This window comes from Lissotriton helveticus, chromosome 11 (genome assembly GCF_964261635.1).
Source record: "Lissotriton helveticus chromosome 11, aLisHel1.1, whole genome shotgun sequence".
Taxonomy (NCBI): Eukaryota; Metazoa; Chordata; class Amphibia; order Caudata; family Salamandridae; genus Lissotriton; species Lissotriton helveticus.
The window spans coordinates 277,448,518-277,468,597 of NC_136072.1; the positions used below are offsets into that span (position 1 = coordinate 277,448,518).

At 44.7% G+C, this 20,080-nt stretch overlaps 1 pseudogene; it reads left to right on the forward strand.

The window, feature by feature from the left end:
- The first annotated feature begins 11,304 nt into the window (after window positions 1–11,304).
- On the forward strand, window positions 11,305–18,684 carry LOC144791824 (dnaJ homolog subfamily A member 4-like; annotated as a pseudogene).
- Window positions 18,685–20,080: the final 1,396 nt, after the last annotated feature.

Below are 20,080 nucleotides of genomic sequence, written 5' to 3' on the forward strand. Positions count from 1 at the left end.
AGTGGTTATGAACGAAGTCAGATGCTTACTATCATCATGAAGAGCTATCTGATGGTATGCGTTAGATAAATCCAATGTGGTGAAAATAGATGCATCCTTAAGTTTAGAGAACATCTCTCCAATATTGGGTAGAGGATGTCTATCAACCCACACATTGGAATTTAAATCGCGCATATCCACACATAGACAAATTTTCCCATTGGGTTTGTGGGCAACGACTACAGGCGAAAGCCACTCAGAGGATTCGATTTCCTCGATTACATCTAAATCGCATAATCTCTGAAGCTCTTTTTTAACAGATTCTCGTAAGGCTAAAGGTATGTTGCGTACTTTGTGTACTTTGGGTATAGCGTTATGTTTAAGAATGATTTTGTGTTTAAAATTTTTAAGCAAACCCAAATCGGGGGAAAAGACCTGCGGAAAAATAGTTTCCCATTTGTCGTCAGATGGTACATCAACAGAATTAATGAAATCAGAATATCCCAAAACCTGATCGGGATGATTAGGATCTAGTTTCATCATCAATTCTCTTTGTTGTGGGCCAACCCAATAAGCATGACCCATCTTTGGCAACATATACTTTAGCATGTATTGACTTGCCTTTAAATGACAAAGTGGAGGGAAAGTACCCAAATACCTCAATTGGTTTTTTACCATATCCCCTTAATTTTATGTCAGAGGGAAATAAAGATATGACATCTGGAAATTCTTTTAACAACACATCATCTCCAATTAAGGTGTACTTTGCACCAGAGTCTGCCATGACTTTTATAGATTTGGATCCAATTTGGAGCATGCAGAAAGGAGAGTCTTTTTTTTCTTCTCCAACTTCGTAGATGGTGCAAACATCATCGTATTCGTCGTCATCAATGTCTACTGGTTGAACCTCAGAGAATCTGGGACGTCTGGAATTAGGGTTAGAAAATTTTGATCTGTTGCGACTTTTGCACATTCTTGCGAAATGACCTCTAGACTTACAGTAGTTGCAAAATTGTCCTATGGCGGGACATCTCTTATCCGTTGCCACGTGGCCTGGAAAACCACATTTGAAACAAACCACATCTTTTCTGAAATTTTGATGTGAGGTAGAAGGAAACATTGGTTTGTTAGTAGGAGATTCAGATGGATTTTTCTTGGCATTTTGGACAACAGAAATATTGGGTTTTTCCAAAGAGGATTCTTTAGGCTTTTTATCGGATAATTCTTTGATGCCCAATTTCATATCTTCAAATCGGTGTGCAATGTCAAGTGCCTTAGAGAGTGATAAATCTTTTGCATCGAGCAATTTCTCTTGGAGTTTCACATCAGAAACGTTATGCACAAGCTGGTCTCTTACCATTTGATCATGGAATTGTTGATAGTTGCACTTGGCAGCCAAAATCCTTAAATCCTTGACAAATGAATCAATTGGTTCAATGGGAAGTTGTTGTCTACTGAGAAATTTATGACGTGCCACGACTTCATTGACCTTTTTGATAAACTGTCTATCAAGCTGCATAATTGCATTTTCATAAACGTCGGCTTCTTCTTCGGAGGAATTGTCTAAAGTCAGGGGAGGAAGATGAGAAAGAACCTGTCTTCCTTCTGCGCCAAGTGAATGTTTAAGGATGGCGAGTTTGCGTTTGTCGGTATAATTCTCACCCCCAATGGCTTCTAGATATGCCTCAAAACCTTCACGCCACTGTTTCCATTCTAAGGGTGGTTCACCAGGACTCGCCAAAAATGGAGGAGGAGCATTGAAACCTTCCATGAATACTGGCACTGAACTATGGAAAATGAATGGTAATGGTGAAATTTTATTTAAATGGTATTATAATGTGTTTTGGTAACTCATTGTGACATATTCATAGTCTCTTGTAGGATTAAAATTAGAATTTCCTTGAAGAAGGGCTTTGTGACGTCACAAAGGCGAATATGCAGGCAGCCTAACAATGTCCCCGTGTTAGCGCAGCTTGCTTGTTCTGACGCTGCCAGGCTGGAATGCGGAGCTCGGGCGCATGTGTTTCCTCGCGCAGAGATTAGTGTTCTGAGCGCGTGACAGTGCGCATGCGTTCACTCGCGCACAGGGAAGTCGAGCGTTTTGCTGTTAAAAAGATAAAATTGAAAATAATCTCACCGCTTGCCCAGAGAAGAGCGGGATTTTCAGTAAAGTGCCGATAGGTTCATGACAAGGGCTCCGCTAAGCTGATGGAGAAAATCCAGCTTACGACGATGTCAACGGTAATCTTGGTCCGGAGGTACCGGGGCTGTGGGCTCTTAAGTCGCGTAGGTCCGTTTCAGCCAAGTCGCCAGTGATGTATTCTGCTTATAAATGAGTAGTCCTCACAGGAAATGGTGATATAAGGTGATTTATTGGGAAGCTTAGAAGATCACCAGTAAAGCCCACGCCAACCGCTGCACTGGAATCACAGGAAAGGCATAGGATTCCACATTCCAGTGCATGCGGCGGAGAAAGCATTAACAAGCACGAGGATACAACAAGGAGCAGCCTCAGAACACACATAAAGAACTTCCCACATGCCATTTGTGACTCCAGAGATTCTGGGGCCATGTCAGGGTAAGGAAGAAAGTTCCAGAACCAGATGCGGCGAGAAGTCTAGAAGTTTCTCCCACTTTAAAGCTGGCAACAGGTATAAATATTGGTCCCTCAGACTAACTCGAAATTTCACTCCTGGACCTGCAGATACTATAGAAGAAGGACTGCCGTGCTGCCATAGGATTTCCCTGCAGCCTGATGCCTACCCTACTGTCTGAGAAGGAAGACTGGACCTGCTCCCCTTCATCTCAAGCTCTCTGAAGTGACTACAAGGGTTGGCTGGCCAGCTTGAGCCCTGCTGCCCTCTTCAAGAGTGAGTCCATTATCTCCAAGAGGCACCTTCCTAGGTTCTGGACCCTTGGTTGGCATCTGAGTGCACTCCTCTAAAGTCCAAGGGAAAATTCTGAAGTTTTGGGCTCTTCATGACCACAAACAGACCCTCAACCAATGCATTGCAAGCCCCTAATAAATCTGCCCAAAAGTATATCATTTGTATAGTCTAGAAATCCAGCCCCTCCCATGGGATTTTCAATCATTCGAGCAAGAGAAGGGAACTCATTCGGTTCATCTGGAATGATGGTCATCGAGCCCCCAATGCATGGCTCAGCCTATAGTAATCAAATAATTCTATAGGAGTCAACAATCTTTCACTTTGAAAGTGGTCTACAGATAAAAGCTTTTGAGCAATAAATAGTTTACTATCTTTAAGTAGACTTGTCTTTGGAGCCTGGTTTTGACTCCCTTTTCCAGCGCAGCAGGCTGGTTGTGATTATCAAGTAAGGCCATGTCTGGTGAGTATGTATGCAGAAAACCCCACACTCTGGCCATGGCCTAAAGTAACCAGTTAGTACATCAAACAGTCTGGATGAAATGCAACGGTCCAGTCTTAGGGACTGTTTTACTCGTCTATAACAGTCCAACCTCCAATGATCTTTTCCTATTGGTAAGTATAGTGACAAGTTCTTCGGGTCACACAAATATGTCACATAGTGTGGTTTGGCTGTATGGCAATACCTCTCATGCCCTGGGACTTACAACCTTCATTATTCACATGGTAAAATGAGAATTTACCATATCAGCATAGGAGTTTTCCCTCCTATATGAACCAAATAAGAAATGATTTCAATTTTGTGAAGAAAAACTTTACCTAGGCGGATAGGCATATTTTTAAACAGGTACATAAATCTTTGAGCATCAGCAGAATAATAAGGGCATTTCAGCCAGCCATGGACAAAGGCAATCCGATTCAGTGCTCCACTTCTCCACTCAGCTTCTACATGACCGCCCTGTAGTTGTCCTGAATGACTGCCTGCTTTTCTCTGTTTATATATGTCCAGATACTTGATGAAATTGTTGTAATAGATGCAGAGGATCATATACCAAGACATTCAAGCTGTCAGTCTGTGCCCCCGGAGGAGGGGTCTTTAGCAGAGTCACTCCACAGGAATGTGGTAATCTCAACAGTCAGCTGCAGGTCATTTGTTGGAACATTGCAGGAGTACGTAGTTAGCTGGTTGATCCATTTTGTGGAGCTTACATCGATAGTTTTCACGTATGCTTGTTTAAAGAAATATGGGCTTTAGAACCTTTGTATAGATCAGAGTTCACAACATATGTCATTGATGCACTTCTCTCCCCCCTCTGGTGGGCCTGCAGGGTGACTTTTGCTATGGGCAGTACCATGAGATGTGTTGCTAGCCATTCCAGAACTAAAGGCCCCTCCTTTTAAAATCCTACTCTGCTGTTTCTAACCAATTGGTTCTGTTGACAATCTCTCTCATGTGGTCTGGACAACCAAAGTCAGGTCTGTTTCTGACGTAGACAGGGCTTCCTCCTTCCATAGAGGGGCTGCTAAAAGCAGAATAGATTATATACTGCTCTCCCTTGATTTCTGACCACGGCTGGTGGACATTGGTGTCATAGACAGAGTTGAGAGTGACCATAACCCATTAATTTTAACTCTCATAGAAGAGCTGTTAGCAGCCTTAATGGAGGCAAGGTTCCTGGGGGATGTTACAGTTGGAAATTCCAAAATGGTTGTTAAGTGGTTGAGACTTATCTCTTGTCCCAGGTTTCTAGGTACAATGTATGAGTGTATGATCATCCAGTAATCTTCTTGATTAAATGGATACAGACTTGGGAACATTCATTGTATCTCTTGGGTTTGCAAATATCTATATGTGATCTTTATGTTGAACTGACAGCCTAACGGGGTATAACATAGCATATTTTACATTCTTCCCCTAAGTATCTTTCTGACTTCACTGAATGCTCTCCTCACCGTCTGCACAGCCAATGTAAAGTCCAGATTGAAATAGAAAGACTATTCATGGCCCTGCTGTCAAAGGGTCCTCTTCTATTTCACCCATCAAAGTACAGTGTTTTGGTTACAATAGTTTAGTAGTCTAGTCATAATCATCCTGAGAAGAGCACTGAGGGCGCTCTATGGCCCAAGGACCTGTGTGTTTGCTCAATAAACAGTAGATCTGCAAATGATGGTTCAGTTGAAAAATCAGCAAGGAGCATCTCAATGTATGTCTCTGGCTTGCCCTGGTTGATATTTTCAGGAACACCCATTATGTGAATATTATTTCAGAATGAAAGCACTTCTAGGTTCTCTTTCTTCATGGCATTTCTACTCAATTTATTTTCATTCTCTGGATTTCTGCTTGCATGTCTGGAGTTCCATCCCCCAAGCGGGAAATCCAGTGCTCAACTTAATCCAGTCGATCAATGTGTTTATCCAGCTGTACCTTCATAAGATCAATTCATGTTGTCAAATGGTCTACTTTGCTGTCTATTGCTCTAAGGTTACAATTCATATCTAGAAGTATTGCCAAATATTCAGTGTCTCATTGTTCATTTGGTTTGCTTGTGTCTAGCATGTGCAGCAGGGATCAAGGCCTTAAGCATGAGTTATTTGTCTTTTTTTGCTGAAGCCTGAGCTTGCCTTGCTTGGCATCCATCCATCCATCCAATTTTATAAAAACCTCTCTCAGAACCACTTGTTCAAAAGCATTATACAACTTTACTGGGATCAGACAGATGGGTCAGTCACAACGGGTGGAGCCCTCCCCCCACAATCTTAGATAGAGAGGCGGCAGTAAGCAGTAGGTGTTATCACTCTGTGGCATTCCGGAATTCCTGGCTAGTGTCCCCTTTACCCCTCCCAAGACTGTCACCATGTTTAGGCCCCTTCAGGATCCATCAAATTACTTTCTGGTTCTCTTACACCACCAATTGAGCTAAATATGGGGCACTGTACAAAATCCGGCTAGGATTTAGTGAATGATCCATGTCAGAATTTACCTTGTTGACATTTTCACACACAACATACATTATCATTACCTTTTCCCTTAGGCTCAGTGGCCTTCATCTTCCACCCAACTCAGACAGGGTGCTCCAGGGATGATCTGGCAGGCAGTATCCCTCAAAGGTCTGCTGCAGACTCTAACATATTAACAGTGGGAGAGTTGTGCTGCCTAGTGACTCTTATACAGTTTCCGTAGGTGGATGCAAGACTGTGCGGCCCAGCTCTCTCTCATGGCTGCTGCACCACCAGCTCACCCGCATGAACCGTGGACTCCTCATTTTCTATGGTGGTCCTCCCAGATGCATCATCTTCTCAAGAGTGCTGTGGAAGGGTGGAGAGTGAAAAACCAGGGCAGATGATTGTAACAGGATCGGGACCGAGGAGTGACAGCTTTACAATTGAGTGGCCATCTTCAATGGTGGTCAGTCACTCCGTGAATGCTTTTCTTCTCATGGCTCTCCTTTATCTTGCCCTCTCATTCTTCTATTACCTGTCCCATTTTTTCAACTCACAGACAGTTAAAGAGGATGAATGAGAGAAGTCACCAAATGTTGTTTCGATCAGGGCACTCTCTAAGCAAAGGCCAGCTATATAGCCTGGGTTGCAGTGTCCAATCGTAAACCCAGCCCTACTCAAAACTTTACACATGATTCAAGTGCTGCTGTCCATCAGGTGATCCAGGATTTTCAATTGGCCTACGCAGGGCAAAGGCCTGCAGTTGTGCTTAGATCCCTTTGAAGGCCTGTGCATGTATTCATAATAATGGGAGAAAGAGTTACAGGTGCTCAGAGTGAAACTTGATAACACATGGAAACAGCATCATTTTGAATCTATTTAAATACCCAAAAGAATTAGGTGCTAAGCGACTGCAATGAATGTCACTAAATAACAAGAGGTTGATGAGCCAACAAATTGACAGGGAAACCTCAGCCAGAACCAAGCCAATGCTCAGATCTGGCTCTAAGAGCCCATGAGCGAGCCAAGTCGTGAAAATATTTGGCAAGTAAAACATGCAACAAACATCAAACATCATGTCATAATATTTTATGGTGTCTTCAAAATTTTTAAAAGTATATTACTTTAACATGCACACTCATTTCACCTTATTATGTCAAATTACATCATTCCTTTGAGAGGCATTTAATAAAATTGAGAATTTTTATACATGAACTAGGAATCATTCCTGATCTCACTCTGATGACCATGCTATTAGAGAAAAAGAGGCAAGTCAGTTTTCATGTGCAACCAATATATGGGAACTAGACTCTTATTATAGATGTGGGAACATTATTAGCCAATAAATCAAACACAAGATACAGTACACATCCTGTTCCCTCATGAATTTATTTGAAGGTGCTGTCATATGAGACAATAAAAAAAGGACTTTCTGTGAAATGTTATGATGTCAGGATTCAGTTGATTTGTATAGCACACTAATCACCTGAACGGGTATCCAGGTAAGGTGAGTAGGTGTGTGTTCCCAAATTGCTTATATGAAGAAGCAGGTATTCTGCTTCTTGAGGAACTTAATAACTGAGGAGGAGGTTCTGACTTGTTAAGGGATGTGATTTGGGTGTGATGTAGGAGTATGAGCTAATGCCAGTTTTGCTTTTGCGCAAGCGGGGCATGTATGCAAGTGAGAGCATAGGTGTCTGGTGAGTTGGTGAAAGTGTATGTGACTGTTCAGGAATTCTGGTTGTGTAGGGTTTTGTATGTCTGTGAGAAGTTTGAATTGGTTGCGCTTGTGCATGGGGAGGCAGCAAAACTTTTTAAGGAGTGCTGTGATGTGGGTGCGGCATGTGAGTCTTGTGGCTGCATAAGGAATGATCTGGAGTCTGGGTAGGAGTTGTTTGGCGATTCCGGGGTAGAAAGCGTTGCCATAGTCAAGACTGCTGGTAATGAGTGCTTGTTCAATGGTATGTCTGGTGTTCTGAGGTAACCATTTGTAGGTCTTTCGCAGTTGTGTAGGATGTGTAAGCAGGAGGTGCACACTACATTGAGCTGTCATGTTGATCTTGTCATCTAGGATGATTCCTAGATCTCTTGTGTGGTCAGTGGGTGTGGTTGTTGGTTCTAGCTCCGATGGCCACAAGGTGGAATCCTATGCATAGGTCTTGCTTCTTAAGACCAGTAATTCTGTCTTGTCGGTGTTGAGCTTCAGGCAGTTGGTTCGTATCCAGTCTGCTACCATGGAAATACAGTTGGTGAAGTTGGGGTGGGTGGTGTTTTTCTTGTCCATTAGAGAGAGGATGAGTTGGGTGTCATCGGCGTAGGAGATGACGATGATGTATTGTGATGTTGGTGAGAGGTGTTGGAAAGAGTGGAGCTGAAGGTTGATCCTTTTGGGACACTGCATATCAGTTTCTTGGCCTCTGATGTGAAGAGTGGCAGCCTGATCCTTTGGGTTCGTATTGTTAGGAAGGAACAGATCCATTTGAAAGCTGATCCTTGTATGCCAATCTCGTGGAGAATTCTGATGAGGGTTTTGTGGGAGACAGTGTTGAAGGTTGTGGAGAACTCGAGAAGGATGAGAGCCATTGTTTCTCCTTGGTCCAGGTGGTTTCAAATGTTGTTGAGTGTTATTTCAGTGCTGTTGTTCTTTCTGAATCCTGATTGTGTGTTGTCTAGAAGATGGTGAAGTTTGAGGTGGGTTGTCAGTTGCTATTCATTGCCTTCTTAATCACTTTGGCTGGATAGGCGAGCACAGAGATTGGTCTGTAGTCACTCAGTTAATTCGAGTCTGCTGTGATCTTCTTGAGGGTGTTGTTTTCTGAAAGTTTCCATTCATCCTGGAAAGTGTAAGACGTGATGGAGGTGTTGATAATGTGGGTTAGGGTGGTTTGTCTATAATAAATCATTTGACTAGAATAGCACAACTGTGGTCAGTGTTTTCCAGTTTTACACCCTAAAATTCCAGTTGCACCTCCTAAAATTCAGCCACTATAAAGTATCTCTTTCTGAGATCAAAAGCTAATCCTTTGTCCTTAATTCAGGGGGATTTTGTTTGAAGTGGGTAAAAGGTAGAATCCATTTTTTGTGGCAGTTTCACATAACACAAACCTTGCCCAAGGACAGACAGACCTTGTTACACTTTGTTTCAGCACAGTAAGATAGCCAGGATTCACAGGGGCTTAGTCCAAGAAAAAACTTGAACCTGAGTCCACATTTTACATGATCTTCAGCTGTAGCCACTAGACCTCATCATCTCTATGAAAGCTTGGTTGTTTTTGGGCTCGAGGTTTCAAAAGGACCTCGAGCTGAGCCAGGCCCAAGCATCTAGCTCAAGTCTGGTTGAGTTTTCAGTGGCTTGCCCATCTCTATAAGTACATGAAAATGGTTATAAACTACTAATTGAAAATATCAGTCTATAGCCTGAGGAGTCTTCGAAAATGGGTGGTGGACCACTCTTGATGTGTGATGTGCACCTTGAAGTAGTTTGATACTGCATAAAGGTAGTATGTGACCGACCAGTGCGGGTGACACCTAGCCTCCCACAAGACCTGGTCCCGGATGTGTGGGCTTCACTAGAGCTCACTCACAGCTTTGGTATAAAAAAATCCCTTCCTTAGATGGAGGTGAGATAGAGGCAACCAATGCTTCTCATGTTCACCCTTAAGAAGAGTAGGAATGAACCTCATAAACCAAGTCGTTTCACACGTGTCAAAATCTGTAGATCCGATCCCATATTTGAGAAGGGTGTGCTACACATGGGAGTGGGAAGTAAATACTATATCGTATATGTGTGTCTTTGTAGGGAAGGAAACAGGTGAATGAAATCCTTTAACCACAACTCCTAATTGGATTGTAATTCTGATGTGTCAAATGTCACAATGTAATATCTATGCTTAGAGCAGACTGTAGTGTTAAGTCCATGACAGCAGATTTATGATTGTACCCATAGTAGCCGCATTTAGGGCCATATTCATTGAAGCAGCATTTATGATCCTATTAATGGGAGTATCTTGCACAGTGACATCAATCAGAGAAGCATTTATGGTCACTTCAACTCAAGCAGCATTTATGGTCATATTTATGGGAGCAGTATGTACTGTGATAGTCATATCGGATTTATCCAGTAATGAGAGGTGTTACTGATGGCAGAGGAGTGTGTGGGTAGCAAACAGAGAAAGGGAAAACTCTGGAGTGCCCAGCGATCTCAGTCACGCATGAGCACAAGGTGCTTGCCCAGCTAGGCACTATGGGTATAGGGTCGATGGTGGACCTATACCTAGAGGGAACATTTCTGGAGTTCACTGACTTCTTGGGTTCACATAACACAATCCCACTTTTACAATTCGCATACCATTGGCTGCGACTGGCACTGAATGCACTGTTTTGTTCTTTTGCACAAGAACCAGTGACACTGTGGTCCCCGCAGACACTTCACACCTGTACTCACCGCAAGAATTTGATAAGTAAGCTCTAGAATGCTTCTCAGACCAAATTGCTTGAGAAAGCCTAACACTGCTTTGGACCACTGGAATGCGGCTTTAGAGCAGCTCATTGTATTAGCTGACTGGGAGTTCTGCTGTGATTCACACTCACTTTAAACTGCAATCTAGGAATACTCCATTTGAAATACTTACAGCAGATGTACTACTCTCCCCTGCAGTTACGCACGTATGGTTTACAAGAGGATGCAAGTTGTCGATGCTGCCGGAATCCTTCAGCAGGGATTTTGCACTTAGCTTGGGAATGCTCCTTGGTCCATCGGCATTGAAGGGAGGTGACGAAGGCCCTCTCAGAGATGGTGATGAAGGAGGTGAAATGCGCTCTCGCGGTTTGTCTCCTAGGCCTTGTAAAGCCCATCCAGGCAGTGAACCATACGTTTGTGTCTGTGGCGCTGTTGCTTTCAAAAGACAAAGTGTTAATGTGGTGGGGTGGGAGGAGAGTCCCCAAATTTGATGCATAGAAAACTGGCACAGCCTACTGCAGGACGCAGCTGGACTCCTATGCAGAGGAACTCTTCTGTGCATCATGGCCTAAGAACCTCTGGCCCTCTTTGTGTCATATCTCCTAACATCAAGGTGTTGTAAATAAGAATGCCCCGGTTACTTACCGGTAATCTTCATTACTCCGAGTATAGTCTTCCTCGCCACATGACTAACATAGTGAACTCATGTGGCGAGGAAGACTAACGAGGAGGTAATGCCCCGGTTACTTACCGGTAATCTTCATTACTCCGAGTATAGTCTTCCTCGCCACATGAGTTCACTATGTTAATCATGTGGCGAGGAAGACTAATGAGGAGGTAATGCATGAGATGATCTGTCAGACAGAGCGAGCGCAGCAGCCGACTCAAGGAGAGGAGGCAAACGGTAGTCTACCCGAAGCATTCCTTGCTTTAACCGGCGAGACATCGGCTCAGTGTGCCAAGGGAGAACTTCATAAGAATATTCTGAAAGGGGCGGCAGAAGGTCACTGTCAATTCCATGAAGTCCGAAAAAGACTCAGGATGGTAAAAGAAACTGGGTACCACGACATGCTGGTGGTCAAGCCCCAAACCAGCGTAGTTGAAATAAAGAAGGCATATTTTTGTCCTCATAACACCATAGCTACTGCATATTCAGTCTATTATATATTGGCGGGCGGGGGGTGGATGACCATCAGCCTACTGCATTCACAATGGTCCCAATGCACTTTTATTGGCTGAGGACCAATACCCAGTGCTTGGGTGAAATCATGGGACTTTCATCCCCCTGAATCCGGGATGTCGCTCCATCCTATTTACTCGCCCCATATTGTACTGGCTCTTGCTGGAGTTACTTCTAATATCCAACCTACAAGTCCAGCTGACAGCTTTTAGGCAACTCATTGCCATGGGAGGGCTTGGTTCCAACCAGTGTATGAATATCTAACTTCTGGCCAGCAATGTTAGGTCCAACAGCAAACACCCCTGAAGCTTACTGAGAAGACACCTTGTTGTAATATCCACCCCTTACATAAACAGCACAGGCGTCATCTTAATAGTTGTTTCTATTATTTCTGATATAACACTACTCATGGTTTTCCAATACTGTTCAAGCCTTGGACAAGCCACAAAAACGTGTTCGTCATTTGCTTAAAAAATTCCACATCTTCTACATTCAGGGGTCGGGACCTTTAGAACTCTGGGAATCTTCTGGGGTGTCCAATACAATCTATTCAGGGTGAAATCATGTTTTCTTTTTACGTTGGGTAGTTTAACCGTAGAGTATATACATTTTAAGGATGTGTGCAACAGATAATCCAGTTTTTGCCCTGGTGTAATCTCCTCCCATATCTTCTGTGGTATCGGCAATCTCCTGTTCTCAGAATCTAATAATTTCCAGGACCAAACAGCAACTTCTCTGCCTTTAGATTTCATGTCTTGTATAGGGGATTCTTCCACTCAGATGTTTTTCCTTCCTTGAATATCTCTTTTGAACCAAGCAGAAAGCTGCATTTACTTAAAATCTTGAAAGGGAACCCTACTATCTTAACATCGAGTATTTCCCAAAGTATTAGACCCTGTTCTGTAAGTATCTTTCCCCAGGTGGCTTTCCCTGCCCTGCTTAGGGGAGACTTAGACTGTCCAACATACATTCCAGTGGACCAGGAGAGTCCCAATTGGTGAAAGCACAGAGTAATACCTTATCCCCAGAGCTTTCTTAACTTTTACCCACAAAGTGAGTGCAGCTCTTATCTCACTTTTGAAGAATTTCAGGGCTCCAAACTTATAAAGGAACCCCATAGCTCCCCATTTGTGGTCATTTCTGCCAACATCCTCCCCCAAGATGATCTATCTGGAGTCCCCAGAAGCATCCTACAGTTCTTGAATTGAAAGGCCATGCAATAAAGGTGTAGATCTGAGAGCGCCACACCTCCTTGCCCCACTCTCTGCCTCAGCTTCTTCCAGGAGAGCCTGGCTCCCCCGAACCCGAAATTAAACCTCTAAACTTCCCCTATAGGTGGGCTGGTAATTTTTCCAACCAACCCGAACATGCGCACTAACCTGCACATTAGGAGAGCGAGGGTTGTTTCATGCCGCAGCCCCCCATCTCCTAATGAGCGGGGATTATGCCTGCTCAAGCCAATCCTGGTGCTGCTAGAGCAGCGTCCGTATTGGCTGAGAGGCACGCATGTTTGCCAGGCCTCTCTCGCTCTCCGGCTCAATCCTGAGGCATTGGGTGTGGCGCAGCACATGCACCTCAGCAGCCACGGCTCAATCCACTGAGCTGCGTCCACTGGTGAGTCAAAAATGTTTCATTAATTATTTGGCATTAATGTACAACAAAATAAAGTTTGGTGCAGCGCGCACCTCCCTCTGGGTGTGATGTCTCATTAGATGTGCTACTTAAGGGATCTCTTTTTGGCGGGGCACAAGTGCGAGGTGCGCGGGCAGAGTTAGGTTTGGTTCTAGGGCCTACGGGAAAGGGACGTGTTGATATGCAGAGAGGTTTTCGGTCTGAGGCCCGATTAGTGAGCCAAATCGTCGACTTAAATGCCTACCTTCTTTCATTGCGGCTAAAATGTAAGATATTTAACCATTAACCCTGTGAGAAGTTGGCCTGATGTATGATGTCCACAGTTCCGTGGGCACCTTGTATCAGTCCAAAATATCCCTTATGGTGGTGGTTGTAAAGTCAACCTTATAGACTAGCTATCCTAAGGGTAGCATGGACTAAGCAGTCTTATGCTTAACTCAAGAGGGCATGTGAATCCAGCTGTTTTACCATATGCAATCCTGTAATATCAAATGAAAGGACACCACACAACTTATATATTATACAAATATATGTATTTATTACTAGAATAATCCTCTGTACTCTTTATGAGTGCAGAGGCACAAGTGTTTAAACAAAAGCACAGTTAAACATTCAAAAGTTGCACAATTTTGGATGAGCCCGGTGGCCACTCTAACCATATACTAAAATAGTCGTATAAGTACCATCTCTCGAACAATGGTAGGGCCTAGGGCCTTGTGAATCGCTGGGACTACTCAGGACTAGCAGTGATGAAGTTGGGAGAGGCCCGCGGGACACGGGTGCAGTGCCTAAAGCACACGCATGCACCATTGCAAAGCCAATGGCGCGTAAAAGTTAGAAAGTTACTGTTTTGGAAGTCTTCCGACTGGAATAGAATTACCCCACTTTAAACTAGGACACTAGAGGTGTAAACCACTACAAGTGCACCGGTGTTCAATCGTTACCTCACCCACAGGAAGTGGGTGCATAGGTGCCAACGTGTGTCGTGTTTCGTTGTGGAGATCTATGGAGCCTGGAGATGAAGATGCTGCAGGCGGCCAGGAGAGAAGAGTCCGGTTGGATCCAAGGGTGGATCGAAGATGTTGAGTACCTGAAAGCAGAGGGGACAGAGTCTGGGTCACTCAGCAGTGACCAGGATGGAACCAGGAAGGAACCAGGCAATGTTGGGCGCAATCAGGTGGTTGTCAAGAAGCTTGTCTCCGCTGCCACATGGACTCTGGGGCATCGAGGATGTCCAGGAGTGGATCATGAGCTGTCCCACAAAGGCTCTCGCTGTCAGTGGCGTTGGCTTCCGGTTCGGAGTTAACAGGCCTTGGCAAATGCAACCCACGCAGGATTTGAAGATCGCTTCTTACTCGGAACAGCAAGGTCAAAGAGGTTGCTCCTTTTCAGGGAAGCGAGGGCCAATCTGGAGCAACCAGACCTGCAGTGTAAATTTGTAGGTTCGTTGGTACTGGGGCCACTAGGCAACGGGCAAGTGACCGGACCAACGCGCCAAGCAGGAAAATGCAAAAGGGCTCCACACAGCACTCGGTGAGTGTGGAGGGGTGATCTTCGGTGCACAATCTGCTCAGGGCTAGGGCTTCTCAAACCCTAATGAACAGCTTCAAGGGTGCCTCGGGAGCTGCACGGTCAGCACTTTGCAGTGTTTTCAAGATGGACGGCCCCACGCTTCAAGTCGCCTCCACAGGTCTCAGATTCGCTGGGACTTTGGATCAAGCTGTTGGAAGTCAGGGAAGCTGGGTCTTGCTGATCTCTGTTGCTCGAGTTCCAGCAGGAACTGCAACAAAGAAAACCGTTGGGCGCTGGATGGTGCCTGTTTGCACAGGGCGGTCACTCTTTGACCACAAGGGAGATTCTTCAGTCTTCCTCTTCGAGTGGGATGTCGAAGAGTCCAGAGTTATTTATCAAAGTTTCAGTCGGAATAATCTAATGCTCCTGGGCACAGCTCCTACCTTTATTCCAAATCAAGGGACTGGATTACCTGCTAGGTCCCTCCTATGGGTGGGACCCAGTAAGGGGGTGGTTACACCCCTTTCCCTTTGTCCAGTTTCATGCCAGAGCTGGGGCTGGAGTGCCCCAGAACCGGTTTGACTGGATTTTGCATGGGACACCTTGTGTGCCCCAGGCAGTGTCTAGTTTCTTTCAGCCCTCCCTGCCCCAATCCACTATCTCCTGTCTGGGGTGGTGTAACACCTCCCTGTGACAGGAAACCCTTTGTCCAGGCCTCCCCTGCCAAGTTTCAGTCAGCAGCAGGAGGCCAGACTTGTGTCTGTGGCAGCAGCATCCATTTTGTGATGCTGAGGCTCTGGTTAGTTTTAACCGAATTTACTGTTACCCACATGTGTTAGCCCTCTAGAAGGGTGGAATGCTACCCCCATCGCCTGAACTGGCGAGGGGGTAGTATTCCAAAGTGTATGACACCTTACACAACATGTTTTGATAAAGCCAAACCAAAGTTAGCAATAACCGCGAGGATTATAATGCACTTAAGAGTATATGGTATGGCAATACCCTGGAACAGCTATAAGGAAATGGTTCCGAAAGCTGCAGACAGGCTCAGCTCATGCTAGAGCACCATCTCGCATAAAACCAAGCACTCTGCCTCCAGGATTGTTAAGGCCTGCCATAGGAGTGACTTATAGGTATATATGTGCCTAGATATAGGTATACTATATCTAAACAAGGGGTGATTACACCACCTTGCCCCAGCTGAGTGATCAGCCAGTTGTGTCAGTTTAGATTGCCAGCCAGGGGTAGCAAAAGATATGCTGCAGCCCCTGGTAGGCCTTGGATGCACCTATGCCCTGGGTACTTATAGTACACTGTACAGGAGCTGATAAAGTGACCCAATATCCAATTAGTTATGCACCTAGGGTACATGGAGTCCATTTTAAAGAGAGAGCAGATAGCCTGGGGCCCTGATTAGCAGGGTCCCAGGCCAACTAAGTCGAAAACCAGCGAAACACAAGGCAAAAAATCTGGGGTAACCATAGTCAGGTATCCACCCTCCTACAAACCCGGAGTGTTCATGCATGTGTCCCAGCTTGGAATCACAGGCTGGCTTTTGTAACGTTATTTATCATGATTGGCAGAGACTTTCATTTTAAGTACAAACCCAGCTGGAATATGAAGCGGTGGAATCACCTGAATATGTAGAGTGGATTTTACTGTTGAAGTAATTTCCTGCCCTGTAAATAGCTCTCGGTGCCCGTGGAAGTCTGTTGCCAGTGGCAAGCTTCTTTTAAACAGAAAAGCAAGCTTTTTATCTGCGCAGCCGAACTGTCCAAACCACCTTTTACATTTAGTGCATTATTGTTATTTTTGAAAGAAACTAAAATCCAGCACATTTTATGCCTATTAAGTTATGGGTTTTTTACTCAAAGTATCTTGCATTTCAGAGTGTTTAAAAGTTTCATTTTATGCCACTGTTGACCTGCTTGTTATTTGTCTTTCTCTGTGTCACTGATAGCTGTATTCCAAAGGTGATTATAAGCTTTGACAGATTGACATTCCCCGCCGCAGCCACATCACACCCCACCTGAGAGACCTGCACTGCTCCCCGTCGGAAAGAGGATCATCTTCAAGCTCCTAACACACGCACACAAGGCACTCCACAACACCGGACCAGCATACCTCAACAGACGACTCACCTTCTACACCCCCAACCGCCAGCTCCGCTTCACCTAACTCGCCCTCGTGCCCCGCATCCGAAGAACGACTTCCGGCGGCAGATCGTTTCCCCACCTCGCCACCAGGACTCGGACCACCCTCCCCATCCTCCTTAGGCAGACCCAGGACCTGCTTACCTTCAGAAGACTACTCAAGACCTGGCTATTCGAGCAGTAGAAGCGCCTTGAGACCCCCACGAGTGAGTAGTGCGCTTTACAAGTGTTCTGATTGATTGATTGTAGCAGGTAAAGGGGGCAGAAGGCTTTGAAAGAAGGGAGGAGTATTCCTCAGAGCACATTTTGAGTACCACTTCTGCGCCTTTTGGTGAGATGAAAACTTGTTCTCAGGGAGCGTTTGCTTAAGTGCTCCTGTTTCCATACTCTTCTTCTTTATGGCGCTCATATACTCATAAATCAATGTGTGTTGCAGGCATTACCCCTTGGACTACTGCTTAGGAGACATTTCACTCCTTTCCAAGGACAAGTGCTGGTGTGTCCTTCACAGAGTTATCATGTGCTCAGAGTATTAGTCAGAAGTGTTCTTCACGGCACTATCATGTAATGGAAATGCAGCCCCAATAGTCATCACACCACATTTCATTATTATACGAAATCTCTTTATTGATGTCATTCAAAATTGCTTTATTATCTCAGATTTGCTTATAAATCCACCATTTGCCTACACGTTTTTCTAAATTTTCTCTGGCAGAGAACCCTCCAAACCTTCCTTATGGCAGTCAGGCGTGCTTCCTACACTCGCTCGCCCCCAGCCACTCACCCAGAACTTTTACACCACACCACTTTCAAATGTTACCAGCCACCACTGCACTGAAGTACCATCCTGACAAAAAACCTAATGAGGGAGAAAATGTCAATCTTATATCCTAAGCCTATGAAGTCCTTCCCGACCTAAAGAACCGAGACCTCTATGACAAGGGAGGGGAGCAGGCTATTAATGAACTAGGCATTGGTGGAGGTGGCTTCTCCTCGCCGATGGATAGCTGTGATATGTTCTTTGGTGTGGGAAGTCGGATGGATAGAAAGAAAAGAGGCAAGAATGTTGTTCATCAGCTGTCCTTGTCATTGGAAGAGCTGTATAATGGAGCTACAAGGAAACTGGCTCTTCAAAAGAATGTAATTGGTGACAAATGTGAAGGGTGAGGAGGGAAGAAAGGAGCTGTGGAGAAATGCAGTGTTTGTAAAGGTCGAGGAATTGAGGTTCACATCCAGCAACTCAGATCAAGCATGGTACAGCAAATTTAGAACGTGTGTTCAGAGGGTTAGAGTCAAAGGGAATGCATTAACACAAAGGACCGGAGCAAAACCTGTAATGGGAGGAAGGTTTACAGGGAAAAGAAGATCCTTGAAGTCCACATAGATAAAGGTATGAAGGATGGCCAGCGCATTACCTTCCATGGTGAAGGAGATCAAGAGCCTGGTCTGGAAGCTTGGGACGTCATAATTGTTTTGGATCAGCAAGATCACCATTGTTTTAAGGGAAAGGAAGATAACTTCAAAATGAAAATGGATATTTAACTAATTGAAGCTCTGTGAAGATATAAAAGTACAATACAGACAATGGATAATCGCATGCTTGCGATCACTTCAAGGCAAAGGGGAGTAATAAAGCATGTCAGTTTGAAAAGTGTGTTTAATGAAGGCATGCCCATGTACAGGGATCCTTTCCAGAGGAGAACTTTGATCATACAGTTAATGGTTCACTTCCCCGAGAACCTCTGGCTTCCTTTAGGAAAACTACAGCTATTGGAGTCCCTTCTTCTCCCAAGACAGGAGATGATGATCACAGATGATGCTGAAGAGGTGGATCTAAAAGAATACAATCCTAACGAAAGGCACTATGGCAGAAGCAATATTGTGTATGATGAGGAAAATGGGCACAACGGACCTAGAGGAGGGGCACAGTGTCAAACATCCTAATGTACTCACTTAATGCAATCTAAAAGACTATGCATTAGCCTTTTTAAAAAAAATTAATGCACTTGTGAAATTTAAAATATTTGTATGTATGCAGTTGTATATCAATATTTTTCTTTGTTCAGGGACCTAAATTAAGTGTAACGTTAAAACGAGAGTGAAACTTGAGTGTGACACATTACTTTTTCACTGAATAAAATGTAAATGCGAGAAGTTGGTCTGGTATATGTTGTCCACTAATTAAAGTGGGCACCTTGCACCAGTCCACACAACCCTTATTTTGTAGGAGATCAAAGATAACCTTTAGAAAGCTATCCTAGTGGTGGCTGTAGACAGCAGCCTTCAGGCTTAATCTTGAAGGACTGTAAAGCAGCTTGTTTTACCAGAATATCACCTCCTATATTGACTAAATGAAAGGAGAACCACACAGTGGTTATATAAAAATATGTATTTATTAATATAACACTCTCTAGTATCCTCTACACGAGGATAGAACACAAAGCACACAATACAAGATCAATAGAACAATTGTAAGTAGCACAATACACTGTGGGCTCCAGAGGGAGACAAAACCATATACTAAAATAGTGGTATAACAGCCATGACTTGGGTCAAGACAAGGTCTAGAGCAAATAGAATCATTGGAACCCCAGGGAACCACCCATGGTGAGTAGATAGGGACCCCATGGAGGACAGGTGCAGTGTGTTAACACAACCGCAGGCTCCGTAGGATTCTATGAGGAAGTTGCAGTTGAAATTTTAAAGTTTAAGGACCCTTCAAGGAGGACTTTGAGCAACCCTTTGGAAATGAAGAGGTTGGGCAGCCACCCCACTCGTGGATACCGTAGCACCAGAGTTACCTATCCCAGAGGTGCCGAGTGCATAGGTCTGGAGTGGTGTCGGAAACTGTTGTCGTTCTCAATGGAGTGCTGCGAAGAAGTACTGCTGCCGTGAAGGTAAAAACGGTCCGGTGGAATCCAAACCTGGATTCTGGAAGGAAGAAACCTAAAAGCAGAGGGGACAGAGTCTGGGTCACTTCAGAATGACGCGGGGCTCAGTAGACGAATGCCCACCTATGTCAGGTGCTTCAGGTGCGAAGAAGGTATGCTTGACTCTGCAGCCACGAGGACCAGGAGACATTCACGATGACCAGGAGCCGGAGGTGAGCTGTCCCACTAAGGATGTCGAGTGCTAGGGGGTCAGTGTCCAGCTGGAGCACAAACAAGCCTTGGCAAAAGCAATCCATGCAGGAAGTTCAAGCAGGTTACGGTGTAGACCAGCAAGGTCCAGGGGACTCACCAAGCAATGAAGAGTCAGGGCATGTCTGGAGCAAACCGGGAATCCCAACAGAAATCCATATGACCCTCAGGGGAATCCACAGGCCGAATGACTAGGAGTC